At 45.0% G+C, this 20,530-nt stretch overlaps 1 protein-coding gene and 1 pseudogene across 3 annotated transcripts in view; both read right to left on the reverse strand.

Moving 5' to 3' along the window:
* CREM (cAMP responsive element modulator) overlaps positions 1–20,530 on the reverse strand; it is a 99,755-nt gene that overhangs the window by 12,926 nt on the left and 66,299 nt on the right. The window lies entirely within an intron of this gene.
* On the reverse strand, positions 15,039–17,231 carry LOC137204443 (heterogeneous nuclear ribonucleoprotein K pseudogene; annotated as a pseudogene).

Genomic DNA, 20,530 nt, shown 5'->3' on the forward strand with positions numbered 1-20,530 from the left:
ATTATTACAAGGGCATAAATTTTAACTCTGATGATCATTTGAAAAATGTAAAACAGAATTTTACTTTAAACCAGAGTGTAAGTGAGTCCTTGAAACAGGAAAGGAATAGAGAAAAATCCCATCTCTTCCAGGTCTGGGAAGAGGAAGCAGCAGCAAAACGAGTGAGTCCTAGTTGGTACCCCTCTAGTCAGAGAACTACGGGAGGGTGACATCTCATGTGTGGAGAGGAGAGATCTTGGAGATTTCCTACCCTATTTTTCTGGTATTTTCCTCAAAGACTCACTAAGTCATCTATCAAATTCGATTCTGGTTTACAGTTTTAGGTTCAATGCATTACATCATCAATCTTAGGGGCTTGTTATTTCAGTATTTCCTGTGAGTCTGCACCTACTCCCTGCTGGTCCCCATCTCCATCCATGGCAAATGGGAAAGGTTTAATGTGAATACGCTTGTTGAAAACCATATGTTGTTTGCTACCTTTTTAAGACATTGAATGTGTTAGTTATGTTATTTCAAGGATGTTTTTAAAAAACCATATCTTTTAGAAAAGTGATTAATTCTCACGTAGGACTCATTTTGACACTGTGCCTTGACTGACTCATCAGCGCAGGAGATAGGCTGTCATTTATCAATTTGGCTCCCTCTAGTGGCCAGTTTGCAAATTTTAGTAGGTTCTCATATTCCTTAAAACCCCTTTTAAACCACAAAGCAGAGTCATTTTTCTTAGGAAGGTTTGGGGGTAAATGATTGAAATTAAGAGAATATATACCTTTTTAGCAAATATGATACTTAGTCATACTTAGTCATTTTTTTGAAGAATTACTAAGGTTTCTATATAGGGTTGACAGATTTAGCGAATAGAAATACAGGGTACTCAATAAAATTTAAATTTCAGATTTAAAAATATTTTTTTTTAGTATAAGTATGCTCCAAATACATGAATCTGGGAATCTATAGATTTGTATTGTATTTTACATCTCGTTTAGCAAATGAGGATTCTGAGGATCAAAACTTCCGACTTCAAAGCATTTTTCCCATTTTACTACGGCTTGTCCTTGTTTTTTCATTCGAAATTTTCCTCAAAGTTCCCAAAAGAAATCAGATCAGAGGTGTGATCAGATAACACTTGAGTTTAAGCTCCAAGGGTCCTGAAATATCTTTAACTTGACCAGGTGAAATGATCTCCGTGCAAGGCCCCAGGGAACCCTCGACCTCTCCCTGACCCCTCCCCACTTGGCCCCTGGGGCTCACCTGCCGGTTCCAGTCACTTGTTGAGGACAGGGCTACTAAGTGGGGGCAGGGATTTAACTCAGAGAGGCCCCCAGTTCTCAGCTCTGCGGCGGGAATCACCCAGGTGACACCCACCCCTCACCCCCTCACCACATCCCCCTTTCTAATTAACTGGACAGAGGGGGAGCCCAGCCTTGGTGTTTTAAAAAACTCTGAGGTCTGAGGACTTCCCTGGCGGTCCAGCAGTTAAGACTCGGCGCTTCCAATGCAGGGGACATGCGTTTGCTCCCTGGTCGGGGAACTAAGATCCCACATGCAGCTCTCAGGTCTGGTTTCAAAGCAGAACTTCTCAACCTTGGCTGTGTCTTAGGGTCTTAGGGTCATGGGGTGGAGCAGGGTTCAGCAGGTGGCCAATTAGATCCATAACATTAAACCTTCCCACACAGTTCCAGAACTGAGAAGCACTGCTGTAGGGCAGGGAATGGCAACGTTTTCCGTAAAGAAGCAGATGGCAAATGGCTCAGGCTTTGCAGGGAATGGGTCTCTGTCAGAAGCGCTCAGCAAAAGCAGCCACGGAAGACACATGGACAAGCAGGTTCTGCTGAGTTCCAGGAAACCTTGAATTCCAAATAATTTTCATTCCTTTAATTTTTCTCCATCATTTTAACATGTAAACACCATTCTTAGCTCTAGAGTAGGAATCGCCAACTAAGTCTGTAGGTCAAACCCTGCCCACCACCTGTTTTGTACCAAGTTACTCATCTTTTGTCTCCCCAGCTTCCTCTGGTAGGACTGTGATAGGGAAGAGCCTTCGTATTCTATTACAAGTTAATCACTGAGGGGATGTTGCCTACAAGCTTAAATTATACACAATGGCCCATCTCTGGGAACCCTGCCTCCCAGGTAATGAGCATTAAGCTAAAGTACCTTTGTTTAGCTCCCAGGAAGCATGCTGACCAGGCCCACCTGTGAATGACTGCAGGGAGGAAGAAATTAACACCTCCCCCCAGGAGGCTGATGGGAATCAGGAAGTGTTTGACTTTACGCCCTCCCCTTTCAGTATAAAAGCCTGAATTCTAACTCAGGCAAGCTGGTTCTTTGGGACACAAGTCCACCATCTTTTCAGTTTGCTGGCTTTCTGAATAAAGTCGCTATTCCTTGCCCTGACAAATCGTCTCTCAGTTTACTGGCCTGTCGTGCAGCAAGCAATACGAGCTTGGACTTGGTAACAGGACATTTCCTTTCATTCTTCTTGGTAGAGTAATTCATATGACAGATGCTGTGATTTATCAAGTCCAATGTTTTGTCTTTCCACGGTGCAATACAGGGCTTTTATGTAAGTAACTGGCTTATATCCTTTGGGAGTTCTTTTTAAAAACAAATTGGTATTATTACCTTGTATCTATGAATTAGCATAAAATTAGTGTACCATTTCAACAAAATAGTTCTTTTACCAGATAATCCATTACGAGTTTTCCTCTTAACTGGGCGGTAATCTGGGCACAATAGCTATAAAGAGAAATCCACTTGCCTTTGTGACACCAGGAACTCATCCCCGAGTTCTACTTTGGAGTTACATATGTGCTCATCCCCCACGAAGGAGCAGTAACTGTGGTCGCATTTGAGTCCTGGGCACCTCACTGAGTGTTCTCACCTGCATGGTGCCCAGAGGAAGGTGTGGCAAGGAAACATGGAGAAATCTGCCTGGGATTTGGGGGGTTTTCTTCTTCTAATACCTGTATATTGACAGGTCACATCTCCTCCTTTCAAGCAGTAATATTTTTTTCCTCTAAAAATAGATTAACTCTTCAGCCCTAAACAAAATTTATGACATTTGAGACAAAAGGTGAATTTGAAACTGCTAAAAATTTAGATTTTTAATTACTTTTACCATGCTTTCCAAGCTTTCAAAAGAAATGGATGAATCATTCTGGCTTATGGGAAATGGTTAAGGTATTAGGTATTGCAGGGTCACAGAATATGCCACCCCACAATAGGGCACTTTGGCATAAGGATTATTTTGAGCTGAAGGCGGTTGAGAAGCAGCAGCTGCTCCCCCATTTGCCTAAAATCAGGACATAAATTTACAAAGGTGTCCCTCTCCACTCTCTGCCAGGAAGGACAGACGTTAATGAGACAACTTTAGACCCTTAGTCTGGAATCAGACAGCACCAGAGGAAGCAACATGACAAGCTTTACTAATTAGCCTGGATCTACTATTGGTTCCCAGATATCTGCCTTCCCACAATTTGCCACCCCTAGAGACTCAAGGTCCTTTTCCTTTGTCTTGTCACTTCCCTAAATTTTTTAGTGTTGCTTTGCCAACATGCTCTGTAAGCCCAGTTCTAAGCTCCCTTTGAGTCGTTTGTCTCTGAGTGCCCCCGTGGGTCGGATGCACAAGCTAATGAACCTCTGTGCTTTTCTGTGGTTAATCTGTATCCTGTCTGGTCAGCTCAAAGGAGCCCAGCCAGATGACCCAGGCGGCTAGTAGGAAGGAGAATTTCTACTCCCCTACAGGATCTTGAAATGATGCTCTCTGCTTCACAAAGGGGAGATTCCTGGGTCAGCACAAGTCCATCCCCACACACGTCCCCGGGCCTGGGATGTGGGTGCTGATGCCTCCCAACAGAAAGGTCAAACCAATATCTGGACCATGTGTCTGTGCCCATTGGGATGGACCTCTGTCCCCTGCAGAATGGAAGAGGGTCCCATGTGGTCTCCTCAGGAGATAGCACCAATCAGGGGGCACGGTGCCTGTCTCTACCATCAGCAGATTAGATATTTTGTTGTACAGGTTACTAGATCAGTCCTGGCCAGTGGGTGTATTAGTTATCTATTGCTGCATAACAAATAACCCCAAAACTTAGTGGCTGAAAGCAACCTTTGTTACAGTTTCTGCACATCAGGAATCTGGCCCCGGCTTACCTGGGTCCTGGAGCTCAGTCTCCCTTGGGCGGAGTCACCTGCCTGGAAAGAGCGGCTTCCAGGCTCACTTGCAGAGGCAGTGCTTTTCTGAGGACTCTACCTGCTGCCCCACCAAGGAGGAGTGTTTTCCGCTTTGGCCATTGGAGACACAACCATTCCCAACTCCACTGAGCTCCTTTCTGTGGTCCTTTCCTTGGCTGGTCTGACTTGATAGGGGGCCTCTGGGGTCTGGGCTCCTCTGCAGCTCCCTCTTCTCTGGATGCTGCTACCTTGGCATCACCCAACCCTCAGCTGTCTCCTCAACATAGGGAGATTGCTGGCTGGCTGTTGGATTCCCCTCCCTGCCTGGGGGCCTTGGACTCCTCCCAGACCTTGGGCTGGGGCAACCACAGGGTCACAGAGAACGTCCCTTCCCTCAGGGAGCCCTGTGCTGAGCTGCTGTGTCAGGCAGGCAGATTGATCTGGTTCCCGCTGCTCCGTCCTGGTCAGAAGGCACCTCTCCTGTATCCTCTTTAACATCTGTGCTGCCGGACTTCTGAATTCACCAGTCTCCTGGTTGCAGAATGCTAGCTCCCGGTCTGCAGCTGTAGTTCCTTCATTACTGATGAGATGAAACAGCGTTTCCTGTGTTTGCTGGCCAGACACGTTGCTCTTCTATAAGATACTCATGTCTCCTGTTCTTCTTTCTTTGCATTAACTTTTCTTTGCTAGATCGGAATTATTTCTATATGTTGGATATTGCTCATAATGACATATATTGCAAAAATGAGCACCCCTTTCATGTTTTAGATTTTTCACTTAAAAAGAGAAATTATTTAGTCAAATCCATCTTTTCTCTCATGATCAGTCCGTTTGTGTGTTGAAGGCAGCATTCCCTGCCCCTCTTCTCCCACTCCCAAGTGGGGCAGTCGTCAGCCCCTGGTCACCCAGCACCCCCATGAAGCAAGCCCCCCGCCTCCCTGATTGGAACTCACCCTGCAGCCTGGAGTGCGGAGCCGGTTCTGCTCTCCTAGTGGCTCATCTGTTCGTGCATTGGTGACCTTTATGGATCGTGGATCCTGAGCCCTACAGGTCTAAATTAGGGAAGCTTTCCTCAAGCTGTGCTTTCCACTGGAGCTCTACCTTACTGCCCTTTTCCACCCAGAGCCCAAGGCCAGCATCCGCCCAGCCCACCACCAGGCCAAGGGCAGGTGCCCCCAGAGCGACACCGCTGCGGCCACCCACCCCCACTCAAGGCAGCCTTACCCCTCAGCGTGCCACCTGCTCCGACCCGGCTTGTGTTGTCAGGAGGTGGCCCTTGCAGAGGGTGGGGTAGAGAGCTCCAGTGCTTAGATGGATGGCAGTGGGGGGGGGGGGGGTCTCAGAGCACCTAGTGGAAGTGAAGTCCACACCATTTTTTATAAATGTATACACATAGATGCATATGGGTATAATTTTTGTAAAACTACTAGATCATATGTTTGAATTATGCTGTCATTTTTGTTTTCCTGCAAGCATGTCTTGGAAAGCATTCCTTGTTGGTATGTATCATGCTTATATACTTTTAATATTATAATAGTATTTAATACCCTGGGTGCACCATATGTTATTTAACCATTTGGGTACTGTTAAAAGACGTGAGGGCCTGCAGCATGAGGGCCTAGAAGAAATGGACAGGATGCCACCTTAAATACAGAAACAGAACACAAGGAACATTAGTTGGGCTAAGTTCCCAGGGTTTGGACACGTGCGTGCATGCGAATGCACACACTCACACACAGAGGCTTTTTTTTTTAGGAGGATCCTTTTCCCAAATAGGGTCAAGCAGCCTGAGATGCACACCTCCCTCTGCTCAGGGGGCCATCCTGGCACCTAGAGGGATTTCCAGATGCACGAAGACCTGGGCACCCATTCTACACCCTCTTCAGAGGACCCCAGAGGTACATAAACAGCATCCAGACAGTTAATCAGGACACCCGCAGACACGTCCTGAAGCTCGCACAGCTGCCCGTCGGTGTCGTGACCGCAGGGTGGGGATTCTTCCTGACCACTGACACCACTTGGGTGGAGAACACTCAGAGCACCTCGGCCGCTGCCCTGCCAGGTGAGTCTGAAGGCCCCTTCTCAGACTGCTACGTAGGGCATAAATAATTCATCAATCCACTCAGATCTTAAAGGCATTTGCCCTGCGTCCAGAGGGGTCCCTGCCAGCTCTCGGCGTCTCCGGTTCACATGGGATTACTGCACTGATGCACACACAGTCTCTAGTGTAGAATGCAATGGACAGAATAGACGAAGAGCTTGGCGTGTACTATTAACCACCCCAGTCTTTATCACGAAACCCAGCCCGACCACATACTGCCTCAGACTCTCTCCTGCGACTCCAAATTGTCACTTAACTGGTGACGGTGGTTGCCTCCCGGGTGGCTTGGTGCCAGGGATGGGAGACAGACTTTTCACTGTACACCTCTGTATCCTCTGAATTTTGAACCTCAAGTACGTCTTACCAATATTAAAAGTATTTTTAAACATGTTAATTTTTGAAAAGTAAAAAGAGACAATTCGGATTTTTCAAAAGTTACACCTTCCGGGGAGTTGGTGAGCTGAAAGGCGAGCTTCACGTGCCTCCCCCGTGCACCCCATAACTGCGGGGCTGTGGGCAGAAGCCATGGGAGGGCAGAGAGGGAGAAGGAAGGGTTTTCAGCTCAGGATTATCAGGCTCTGACTGCTTTCTGCACAAAGACCCCAATTCCCACTGTAGATTCACAGAAGGGCTTTATCTCCACATCTGATGGATGGTCCAGGGAAAGAAAAGACCTGGATTAAAAGCAAGAACAAAGGGCAATGAAGTACATGTAGGTGTAGCCCAACCCACACTGGCCCAGCTTCTTGGTGCTATTCTCCAAATACGTGAATTAAGCAGCAGAGTTAGCAGTTACTCAAATAAGGGACAAAACATCTCCATTAAAATATTCATATAATTTAAACAATGAAGATTTTGCCTTAAGTCCCAATAGTTATTCCATTTCTTCTATTTTTTTTTTTAACCCAACAATGTGTTAAGGTACTTTAGAGTCCATTGTGGGGTGAGGGTTGTTGTTGGATTTTTAGTTTAATATTGATAGAAACCAAGCTTCTCAGGACCAGATCAATAGAAGGGACAAATAAGCTTTGCACTGTTTCTCCCCTGGATCCCCACCAGCTTGGAAAGGGCATCAGGCCCTTTGGTTTATTTTATTTATTTATTTTAGTTATTTTAAACTCTTATTTATTTGGTTGTGCCAGGTCTTAGTTGCGGCAGGCAGGCTTCTTAGTTGTGGCATTCGAACTCTTAGTTGTGGCATGTATGTGGGATCTAGTTTCCTGACCAGGGATCAAACCCGGAGCCCCTGGATTGGAAGCACTGATTCTTAATCGCTGTGCCACCAGGGACGTCCCCAGACTCTTTGGTTTAGACAAGCCTTCACGCACACGCAAATCCTTGAGTAGCAAATATGATATGAAGAGAATCATAATGCTTTTTTAAAATACCTCTTTGATCCCCAAATAGACTTAATAACAATGGGTCTTTTAATTTCTGAGTATGCTCTTCATTCCCAAGCATATGATTATGTCAAATGTACTCAACCAAAGATTCAATAGTTCTGATTTTTTTTTCAAAGCAACTGACGAAGGATTAATCTCCAAACTATACAAGCAGCTCATGCAGCTCAATATCAAAAAAACAAACAGCCCAATCCAGAAATGGGCAGAAGACCTAAATAGACATTTCTCTAAAGAAGACATACAGATGGCCAACAAATACATGACAAAATGCTCAACATCACTAATAATTAGAGAAATGCAAATCAAAAGCACAATGAGGTACCACCTCACGCCAGTCAGAATGGCCATCACCAAAAAATCTAGAAACAATAAACGCTGGAGAGGGTGTGGAGAAAAGGGAATCCTCCTGCACTGTTGGTGGCAATGTAAATTGATCCAGCCACTATGGAGAACAGTATGGAGGTTCCTTAAAAAACTAAAAATAGAACTACCATATGACCCAGCAATCCCACTACTGGGCATATACCCAGAGAAAACCATAATTCAAAAAGACACATGCACCCCAATGTTCATTGCAGCACTATTTACAATAGCCAGGTCATGGAAGCAACCTAAATGTCCATAGACAGATGAATGGATAAAGAAGATGTGGCACATATATACGATGGAATATTACTCCACCATAAAAAGGAATGAAATTGAGTTATTTGTAGTGAGGTGGATGGACCTAGAGTCTGTCATACAGAGTGAAGTAAGTCAGAAAGAGAAAAACAAATACCGTATGCTAACACACATATATGGAATCTAAAAAAGCGGTACTGATGAACCTAGTGACAGGGCAGGAATAAAGATGCAGACATAGAGAACGGACTTGAGGACGGGGGGGTGGGGGAAGGGGAAGCTGGGACGAAGTGAGACAGTAGCACTGACATATATACACTACCAAATGTAAAATAGATAGCTAGTGGGAAGCTGCTGCATAGCACAGGGAGATCAGCTCGGTGCTTTGTGACCACCTAGAGGGCGGGTGAGAGGGAGGCTCAAGGGGGAGGGGATATGGGGATATATGTATATATAGAGCTGATTCACTTTGTTGTACAGCCAACACAACATTTTAAAGCAATTGTACTGCGATAAAAATGGGGGGGAAAAAAACAGGACTTCCCTGGTGGCTTAGTGGTTAAAAATCCGCCTGCAATGCAGGGGACATGGGTTCGAGCCCTGGTCAGGAAAGATCCCACATGCCATGAAGCAACTAAGCCCATGCGCCACAGCTACTGAAGCCCACGTGTCTAGAGCCCGTGCTCCACAACAAGAGCAGCCACCGGGATGAGAAGCCCACGTACCGCAACGAAGAGCAGCCCCGCTCTCTGCAACTAGAGAAATCCCACGCGCAGCAACGAAGACCTAACACAGGTTAAAAAAAAAAAATAGAATTCTCTCTGGGACCTCCCTGGCCGTCCAGTGGTTAGGACTCTGCCCTGCACTTTCACTGCTGGGGGCGAGGGTTCAATCCCTGGTTGGGGAACTAAGATATTGCAAGCCGCGCGGTGCAGCCAAAAAAAAAAAAAAAAAAGAATTCTAGTTTTTATGAAATTCTCAAATTACAAATGATACTTTACCATTCTTTATATCACAGGAAGCAAAATAAAACCAAACTAGTTAACTATAAATGGGCATGAACCATCTTAGTGGAGTGATGGAAGTGTTCTAAATCTAGATGTGGTGATGATTGCACAACTAGGTAAATTTGCTAAAAATCATTGAATTGTACACTTAAGAAGAACTGTGGTATGTGAATTACATCTCAGTAAAGTTACTCACAGAGCCCAAATTAGTTGCAGTGCATCATATGACCACAGAATGTCAGCAAAGATTTTTCCATAAACCTATCTCCAAGGGGGACATAATCAACCACGGCTGTGGCTGCTGCCCTTCACCACAGAAATTCCTCTGCCCTGGGTCTCAGGGGCTTGAAGTTACCAAACACCAGAGTCAGGTATTAGGAATAAGGAAATATTTTCAAATATTGGCTTATGCAAATCTATAATGATCGGAGCTATCAAATCGTTTAATCCATGATATATACAATTAAGTAAAAAATCTCACACCACAATAATATTCAATAATCAAACTAGAAATTCAGTCCTACTGGAAATATTAAAGTCCTTTAAAACTAGTTTTGGACTAATTATACGTTCTAGTAAACATTATACAAACTTTAAAAAAATGTTTTTTTCTTTTTTTCATTGTTTTATTTATTTAAGTTGAGCCATGTATCCTTTTTTTTTTTTTGCCCGTGCTGCATGGCATACAGGATCTTAGCTCCCTGACCAGGGATTGAACCTGTGCCCCCTGCAGTAGAAACCTGGAGTCTTAACCATTGGACCGCCAGGGAAGTCACTAAACTTTGATTTTTATGGCTATTATATTTTACATTAAAAATGTAAATTTAAAAAGTACAATTTAAAAAATTTCCATCGAACTCCTTTTCAGTTAAAGAAAGTAATCAATAAAACCTTTCAAATAACTAATTAACATGGAGAAATCTTCTAAAAGGAGTACAGTCTCTCTCTCTCTCATTACTAATTTATATCTTTCAAGAACGTAAAAACAGTATATCGGATTATGGGAAGGTAAACCTCCTAAAACACTGAAAACCACAGCCACTTCTAGGCTGCCAATACTTCCTCTTAGTGCAGCTATGTTAAGATGAAGAAGGGAGGAGACTTGTGAGCTGGAAAATTTTCAGTCAGTCACATTTTGAGCATACTTATAAATAAGTGTAAGTGAAGTAACATTCGTCTAAATAAAGTCTTAATGTGTCAAAATCTTAACCTAGGTGAACCAGATCAAAGTAGATGCCTCTGCCTTCATTACGGCCATTTCGCTCGTGAACTCCGGTTACAGGCAATCTGAACGATGCTTTCTTGGGTTAATGACTTCAGTACCAAGAATGTAGAAACTGTGCTCACAGGGATAAGAAACTATAGGGTCTGATGAAATATTACTTGTATTTACTCTTCTTAGAAATTTGAGGGTCAGCCGTTTTCTTCACAGTATCACTAAATGCCAAGGTCAAAGCAGAGGAACAGAGGTTGGGCTGGTTAAGTGACCCAGGGAGTTAGTGGAAGAGCTGTATCAGCCATGAGTCCTCCATTACAACAGACAGCCATTATTCATTCTACACGCTGTATCATCTGTAACATTGCTTTTGGTTTTGTTGCTGTAGTTCTTTTAGTCAGGATGAATTTTTTTTTTCTTTTTATTTATTTTTATTTTTGGCCGCTCCACAAGGCCTGTGGGATGTTATTTCCCCGACCAGGGGTGGAGCGCAGGCCCTCAGCAGTGACAGCATGGAGTCCTAACCACTGGGTGGCCAGGGAATTCCCCCCAGGATGAATTGTTAAAAATAACCACTGCCTGACTTGAAAGCTTTGAAATCAAAGTCATGAGACAGTGAGGTCTGGGATACTAAATGCTCTGAGGGCACGGGTTCAATCCCTGGTCGGGGAACTAAGATCCTGCATGCCATGCGGACGGGGAAAAAAAAAAAAAAGATACATGGCCCAATTAAAATAAATAAATAAAACAAAACAAAAAAATGAAAAAAAGAAAATAAATTTTTTAAAGTTTGTATAATATTTACTAGAACGTATAATTAGTCCAAAACTAGTTTTAAAGGACTTTAATATTTCCAATAGGACTGAATTTCTAGTTTGCTTATTGAAGATTATTGTGGTGTGAGTTTTACTTAATTGTATATATCATGGATTAAACGATTTGATAGCTCCGATCATTGTAGATTTGCATAAGCCAATATTTGAAAATATTTCCTTATTCCTAATACCTGACTCTGGTGTTTGGTAACTTCAAGCCCCTGAGACCCAGGACAGAGGAATTTCTGTGGTGAAGGGCAGCAGCCACAGCCGTGGTTGATTATGTCCCCCTTGGAGATAGGTTTATGGAAAAATCTTTGCTGACATTCTGTGGTCATATGATGCACTGCAACTAATTTGGGCTCTGTGAGTAACTTTACTGAGATGTAATTCACATACCACAGTTCCTATAAGTGTACAATTCAATGATTTTTAGCAAATTTACCTAGTTGTGCAATTATCACCACAATCTAGATTTAGAACACTTCCATCACTCCACTAAGATGGTTCATGCCCATTTACAGTTAACTGATTTGGTTTTATTTTGCTTCCTGTGATATAAAGAATGGTAAAGTATCATTTGTAATTTGAGAATTTCATAAAAACTAGGAGAGAATTCTTTTTTTTTTTGGCTGCACCGCGCGGCTTGTGGTATCCTATTTCCCCAACCAGGGATTGAACCCTCGCCCTCGGCAGTGAAAGCGCAGGGCAGAAAGTATTCGAGTGATGAGTTACAGTGAAAATGCCTTCTGTCTGGGGCTTCCCTGGTGGCGCAGTGGTTAAGAAGCCGCCTGCCAATGCAGGAGACACGGGTTCGAGCCCTGGTCCGGGAAGATACCACATGCCGCAGAGCAACTAAGCCCGTGCACCACAACTATTGAGCCTGCGCTCTAGAGCCCGTGAGCCACAACTACTGAGCCCGCGCACCACAACTACTGAAGCCCGCATGCCTAGAGCCCGCGCACCGCAACAAGAGTAGCCCCCATTTGCCGCAACTAGAAAAAGCTGTGCACAGCAACAAAGACCCAATGCAGCCAAAAATAAAAAAATAAATATTAAAAAAAAAAAAAGCCTTGTGTCTAAAACGCTGCACATAAGTCCTCCTGTGCTCTGGTGGCTGAGGCCTGCCCGGGTGGGTGGGAGGTGACCCGGCCGCTCTGCAGAGTCCACACTGCAGCCCAGGCTTCCTCGCCCTTCATCACCATGCTGGGTGCTCTGGGAACCCACACTGGTCTGCGGACTGCCCCCCTTGTCCCCCCACCAAACTGCTGCAATCCTATGAGTATTTCTGGAGCAAGAGCACCAGCGTTTAATGAAGTAAGCCATGTTTCTTGACTGGAAAAATGAACGAGTTAGGCAGGTTATGTACCCTTGATAAAGTAGATTTGCGTTCTGCCCTTCAAGGTCTAAACTCCAGCGAAGTCCAGCTGGGAAATACCAATTCAGGCATCTCAATAAAAGGATAAAAGAAAGCTTGTAAATAATACAGAGCTATACATGCCTGCAAAAAAATCACACTGTCTAAAAGCTGCAACCTCTGTGGAAAATCAAATGTGTTTTAACACTGGCTGGTTAAGTGATGAAAAGGATAGTAAAATGTGCATTCTTAAACAAACAATGAAATGGATTAATGTTCTAAAATTTGTGATTTCTAACATTCTCTTATTACTCATAATTTCATATATCAGAGTCCCTGAATTGAAACCGTTCAAAGGCAGACAACTTCAATATCATTACTTCGTGTCACTAATCTAACCTCTAAGAGATCCCAAATATCATCAGTGCCTCCATCTCCAGTCACATTTTCTTCATCTTTCAAGTTAAGATAACAAGACAAATGCTGACCTCAGCATCTAACAGGATATAGTATTTTTTTGTTTGTTTGTTTTTAATTTGTATTGGAGTATAGTGATTTACAATGTTGTGTTAATTTCTGCTGTACAGCAAAGTGATTCAGTTTTATATATATACTTTTCAGATTCTCTTCTATTATAGGTTATTATAAGATATTGAATATAGTTCCCTGTGCTACACAGTAGGTCCTTGTTGATTATTTTATTTTTTTTACTTTTTATTTTTTTAAATAAATTTATTTATTTATTATTTTTGGCTGTGTTAGGTCTTCCTTGCTGTGCGCGGGCTTTCTCTAGTTGCGGCGAGCGGGGGCTACTCTTCGTTGCAGTGCACGGGCTTCTCATTGCGGTGGCTTCTCTTGTTGCGGAGCACAGGCTCTAGGCACGTGGGCTTCAGTAGTTGTGCCATGCGGGCTCAGTAGTTGTGGCTCATGGGCTCTAGAGTGCAGGCTCAGTAGTTGTGGTGCACGAGCTTAGTTGCTCCGCAGCATGTGGGACCTTCCTGGACCAGGGCTTGAACCCATGTCCCCTGCATTGGCAGGCGGATTCTTAACCATTGTACCACCAGGGAAGCCCTCTATTTTATATATGGTAGTGTGTATATGTCAATCCCAATCTCCCAGTTTATCCCTCCTCCCCTTTCCCCCCAGTAACCATAAGTTTGTTTTCTACATCTGTGACTCTATTTCTGTTTTGTAAATAAGTTCATTTGTACCATTTTTTTTAGATTCCACATATAAGCGATATCATATGATATTTAGTATTTTAACTACTGAAACATCACTGCTCTCCCTCAGTGAATGAAACACTTATTTTCCCAGTATTGTCAATAACTTCAGTGACGTGATCATGCTCAGCTGATCCTCACGAGGCCGACAGTCTGATAACAGGTTAAGATGAGAACTATTGATAAAATGCCATCCACCGCCAGGGCTGAGTGACACCCATAGGTAGGACGGTGAGCAGAATTCTTTGACCTTGGTCTCATTTTCCATTATATTTTAACCACCTAAAGTAACTAATTATAAGCAAAATTGGCAATTTACCGATACGTGGTTGATTCATCTTAGTCATTTATTTGCTAAAAATATACGACTTAGAACTAATTTATAAGGTTCCTATACCAAATAGCTCGTTGTATTTGCAAGTAACTGTGTACCTGTATACTCCTGGGGAAAACCTATAGTCATAGGGTTCCAAATCTTGTCAAATTATTGCCCCTCCCTCATAATAGTTTACCCAAGACCTCCCAGAGTTACTATGCACATAATTTACTAAACTAGATCAGAGAAAACTCCTTTTACCCCCCCTACCTTCCTCGGGCTTTGGACTTGGAGAGTCCATGGCAGAAAATATCACCCATGAGGTTTTGTTTTTGTTTTTACGTTCGCTAAATTTACTTTAAAAATCATAAAACGGGGGCTTCCCTGGTGGCGCAGTGGTTGAGAGTCCGCCTGCCGATGCAGGGGAGACGGGTTCGTGCCCCGGTCCGGGAAGATCCCACATGCCGCGGAACGGCTGGGCCCGTGAGCCATGGCCACTGAGCCTGCGCGTCTGGAGCCTGTGCTCCGCAACGGGAGAGGCCACAAGAGTGAGAGGCCCGCGTACTGCACAGAAAAAAAAAAAAAAAAAATCATAAAACGTTTCTTACAAAAGAGCATTACATTCTGCACACTGCTCTGAATAGATGCCAGGGACATACGGACTATTGTTACTTTTCCTCCCTATCCCACCCCCGAAATGTTACAGTGTCCACAAAGCAAAGCGTTCACAATAATTACATGGGGGGATTTTTTTTTAAAACCACCAACAATGAACAAAAATTAAAATTCACTCACTCCGCTGCTGTTTCAAAATTTCAATGTTTTTGCACACCCGCCCCCAACCCCCAACGCTGTTCGTAAGGAACTAAAACATGACATCTGGTGAACAGCAAAGATTTCACTACACCTCAAATGCAGAACACCTATGAAGCAGAGGAATGTTGGCTTTTTAAACAGAAGCTGATAAAAAAAAAAAAAAATGCAGGACTCCTTCAGTTCTTCACTAGTCTTAGAAAAACTTTCCAGAATACTGCTTCACACTATAAAAAAGAAAAAATATCTTGCATTAGAATGCTTCAACATCTGCATACTGTTTCACACTGTTCTGCTCAGCAAATACTGTGCATTCTGTATCTAGTCCCGTGTTCTTTCCTGTAATGGTAACGATCCGATCTTTGGATCCTTCTAAAGGCTCATCAATTTTGATCGAAGCTCCTGACTCATGACAGATCTGTTTAATCCACTGACCACCTTTGCCAATAATAGATCCAGCCAGGTCTTTGGGAATAGTTACTTGTGTAGCAATAATAGGTCCACCAAGATCACCATATGAGCCACGACCCCCTGCATAGGGATAATCATATCCAGAGCCACCCTGTGGTTTATAAGCCATCTGCCGCTCTGATGGGCTCCAGGTATCTACTTCAGAGTCGCCGGTCTCATCAGCACTGAAACCAACCATGCCATCATAACGGTCTCCACGTCTCCCTCTTCTGTCATAGGCCATTAGCTCTCCTCCTCTAGGTGGTGGTGGTGGAGGAAGAAGAAGATTCCGAGCTCTGCCACCACCCCGGCCCCCTCGTCCAGGAGGAGGTGGAGGAGGTCCTCGGCGAGGGCTCTTATCATCACAATCTCTTCTGGATGGAGGCATGGGACGCCCACCCCGGCCAGGAGGCATTCTGTCAAAACCGCCTCTACCCGGCATGGGAAATCCCACGGGACGTTCACGGCCGTCATCAAACATCATTGTAAAACCACCATAATCATAGGTTTCGTCGTAAAAATTGGGATCCTAAGGCTGAGCACGTCCTTTGATGGGAGACTCGGATATAAAATCAAGGATGATCTTTATGCACTCTACAACCTTATCAGGCTTTCCTCCAATAAGAACAGCTCTGTCAGTGGATTGAGGACAACGTTCCTGGAAAAGCTTGATTGTTGTCTGAGTGTTCCTCGAAGTTCTTTGATTTTAGCGCCTTCGAGCCCCATAATTCCTCCAGCCAGACTCTGATGAATCAACAGTCTCAATTCGCAGTCAAAGTCACTTCCTTTATAGTGGTGGTAATTCAAGCATTCCACAGCATCAGATTTGAGCGGGAGCTGGCTGGTTGCAGTGGGTGATGGTAACTGCAGGCCCTCTTCCAAGGTAGGGATGATTTTCTTCAGAATTTCTCCAACTGTTTCAGTATCAGAACTGATACTCAATATGCACTCGGGGCCACTGCTGTCTGGGACTGAAACACTGGCATTGTAGTCTGTATGGAGAGTCTTAATATTCTTGCCTCCTTTTCCAATCACTGCCCCAGCATTCTTGCTCTGAAGCAGAATGCCTAACTCAACCATCTCATCAGTGTTTCTAGATCTTTCAAAAGTTTGTTCCTCTTCCATATCTTCAGCAGGGCGCTTACCAAATTCCCCATTGATTTCGGTGCTGGGAAAGGTTTCCTCTGGCTGTTCAGTTTCCATTTTCTTACATTAAAGGGACACACCAATCAGTTATTGAATATATCTATCCTTGCAGGGCAGAACTGAAGTGTTCTGGGCGGGACCAACTGACACCCTAGTGCTGCAGTAGCAGGGCAAGGCTCCCGTTCCCATGCCGCCGCGCTGCCTCGGCGGGTCACAGCTAGACAGAGAACGAGCCCACCCACGAGTTTTTGGAGTCTTCATAGACTAAGAATATTTCAAAGAAAAGGAACTACAGAAACAGCACATACACTATGTAGGGCTGTGGCATTAAACCATCTTGTGTGCTCAATAAATGCAGGCTAGGAACAGCCACTCAAGGGCAACCATGGCTTAGAGGGAGATGGGGTAAGGCCTGACCCAGACCACGTGGTCAGTGTTCTCCAAAATGAGTGTCTGCAGAAACAGGCATGGTACTGGCCAGAGATAGGAACGTCCAGAGCTGCTGAACCAAATCTCAACACAGGGAATGATAAACACAAATAGACACATGGGCACACTCATGTTGTCCTCTATCTAAAAAGCCCACTTTCAGGGAACTCCCTGGCGGTCCAGTGGTTAGGACTCCACGCCTCCACTGATGCGGTTCCATGTTCAATACCTGGTCAGGGAACTGCATGGCCCAAAAATTATAAAATAAATAAAAATCATATTTTCATTAAGAGCCTCCTTATCTGGGCTACTTACTTCCTCAAAAGTGTACCAATAGTTACTGTGTTTTGAAAGGGAAGAATTTGGGAATTCCCCAGTGGTTAGGACTCAGTGCTTTCACTGCCTTGGGCCCCAGTTTGATCCATGGTTGGGGAACTAAGATCCCACCAGCCAAGCGGCACAGCCACAAATGAATGAATGAATGAATAAATAAAAGGTAAGAATTTAAAAATTTATTCTCAAGTCAAGCCTGACACTAGTCTGCCATGTCAGTGCTTCCCAGAGCTCACCAGACAGTAAAAACAGGACCCATCACGAGCCTCATTAAGAGCCAGCTGTTCTAGAGACATTGTGCCGTGTGTCAGCAATCGATGGGTCCAGCAGGGTCCTGCATCCTCCCATTGGGTCCAGCGTCCTCCCGTTGTTTCAGGGACAACAAGAGCTAATGTTTTCTAGAAAGCTATGCTTTTACCAAAAGCTGGTCGAAAACCCAGTTTATAGAAAAAGAGAGGCATCATGGGGATATAAAGATGACTACACTAGTTAAGAGTTCTGAGTCTCTCCATTCCCAATAACTATAAACATTTAAGTAAATCAACCTAAAATCTGGTTTCCTTGCCTATAAAATTAAAGGAGTAAGTTATACCTTTATGACCTCTTTTAGCTTGAGGATTCTATTTCAATGTGTACATCTGTAGCTTTGATTGATATCCCAACAGCTAGTCCTTAAAACTGCAGGATCATTTTCTCCTGATCGGCGTCATGGATTTTAAACAGCAGAGAGAAAGGATGCCTGCTTTTTTCCGTTAGAACAGGAAACGTTCGGGTGCTCTTAAGTCCACCCGCTTGGACCACAGAACTGTCTCCACCAACCACCTACCTGGCCAGCACACACCCCCTCCGGCCACCTTCCTGCTTTGGGTCCCGGCTCCCTTGCTCCCTGCCGGCTTTGCTCTTGGCCCTGAGCCTTAACAGCTTTGTGACCTTGGGCAAGTTACTTACCTTCTCCAAGCCTGCTTCCTCATCTGCAAGATGGGGATGATGATAAAAGCACCAACACTGACGAGAATTAGGTGTGATAAGCCCCGTAGGGTGCACGGTTTGGTGCCTGGCACAGGGAAAGCATTCAGTGAACGGCAGCAATTACTTCTGATGATGACAACTGCGTGGTTAGAGCATCCACAGGACTCAGGACGTAACGGAAGAGTCTAGGAAGTGCCAGCAAAGGGCCAGTGTTGCCAGGGCCCCTGGTCCCCTCCTCCTGGACCCCTTGTCACTTGTAGACTTGAAGGAATGAACACGCTGACTCCCTGTGTCTCTTCCCAGAAACTCCTCATCCCACAGCCCTGAAGATGGGACAGGAATCTAAGGAAACAGGTGAATCTCTTTCACAAAAAGGAAACTGGTGACAGTGGTTGCCTCCCGGGTGGCTTGGAGCCAGGGATGGGAGACAGACTTTTTACTTTGAATTTTGAACCTCAAGTACATCTTACCAATATTAAAAATTAAACTATTTTTTAACATGTTGATTTTTGAAAACTAAAAAGAGACAATTTGTATTTTTATTTATTTATGGCCGCTCCCCGCAGCACGTGGGATCTTAGTTCCCTAACCAGGGAGGGAACCCATGCCCCCCGCAATGGAAGCGCAGAGCCCTAACCACTGGACCGCCATGCAAGTCCACAATTTGTATTTTTAAAAGGTTACACCTTCCCTCCGGGGAGCTGGTGAGCTGAAAGGCGAGCTTCACGTGCCTCCCCCGTGCACCCCATAACTGCAGGGCTGTGGGCAGAAGTGGTCTAATCCCCTGACCCAGGATCAGTAATTTCTATCTCCAGAAGTCCAGATGCGGAAACTCTTAGGATTAAAAAAAAGCCACAGATGCAGTGACAGCTCTGGACTCTACGCAACACTGTTGCACAAGATGAGCCATGTTCACACGGCTTCCAACATACGGCTCGCTCTGGCCACCAGGAGGCTGTAGGCAGCATCTGCTAAGGCTGGGTGGAGACCTAGCGAATCATGCTAATCTAGCAGCAAAAGGTCTGCTTCCAGGGACAAATCAGATGAGCCGGAATCTGGAGGAGTCCCGTGCGGCTCCGACAGCCTGGCTCCAGCCCCGAGTCACACAGCTTTTCCCATCTCCCCACCAGCCGCGGCCTCAAACATCATCCGTATGGCAGACGCCGCCAGCTGCCCACACCCTGGTCTTGCAGAACCCAGTTCTATTCTGCACCGATTGGCCATATGCTTCGCAGAAGCCTGGAACCCTCCCCACCCCAGGGGTTGAATCCTCACTAGTAATCCAGAGCTTTTAATTCCACTCTCCTTGCCAGCGAGCAGTTACAGAAGGAGTATGATGGGCGTCTACTGCTGAAGGTCTTCTGTGCAGGTTTCCCTTTGCTCTTAAGACAGGACAAACGGAAGAGGAGCTGCCAGCTGCCCCCCTGGTGCCTGCACCCGGGCAGCAATATCCGGATCGGGGGACCAGCTACACAGGGAGCCAACGGTCGTGAGGCCGGGTTGAGACACTGAATCTCCCACCTCTGCGCCTGGGGTTTTGTGAGGTGATAACATTTCCTCACTGTTTAAGCCACCGTGGAGAAGGGGGGACATCAGCTATGTAGGGCCCCAAGTAGTCAGATGCAATCTCCTTCCCCTGAGACGACAGAGTGGGGTACACATATGCACGCACGCTCTCTGTTACACCAAACCAACCCCTGGTGAGTCCTAACTTCACCTCCCCCATCTCCTTGACTCCAGCTCCTTTTGGGGCGTGCCTGCTCTGTACCCCATCTGGATGCACCACTCTGCCCCCACCCCCCAGCAGTACCACTCACTTCCAAGTCTGCCTCCTGCAGGAAGAGTTCATCTGACCTTGCCTACAGCTTCCTCCAGTTCTAACACAGAGCGTCTCCTGCCTCGACATCCCTGGGTTGCCCTCTCGGTGTCCACATTCTGAGCACACGTCATTTACAGTGACTGACTGACTGATAAACTGAATGAAAGGATGAGTGAACTGTGTGAACGATGAATGTGTGAGTACAAAGCACCATTTTCCTTCACCTGAAACCTGGGGTTTTCCTTTCCTCTTTTCTTTCTTGTCTTCTTTCCTCATCTTACTTCTCTGTAGAACAAAAGACAAAAATTGAGATATAAGATATTCAGAGCTCAGACT

This window comes from Pseudorca crassidens, chromosome 1 (genome assembly GCF_039906515.1).
Source record: "Pseudorca crassidens isolate mPseCra1 chromosome 1, mPseCra1.hap1, whole genome shotgun sequence".
NCBI classification, from domain to species: Eukaryota; Metazoa; Chordata; class Mammalia; order Artiodactyla; family Delphinidae; genus Pseudorca; species Pseudorca crassidens.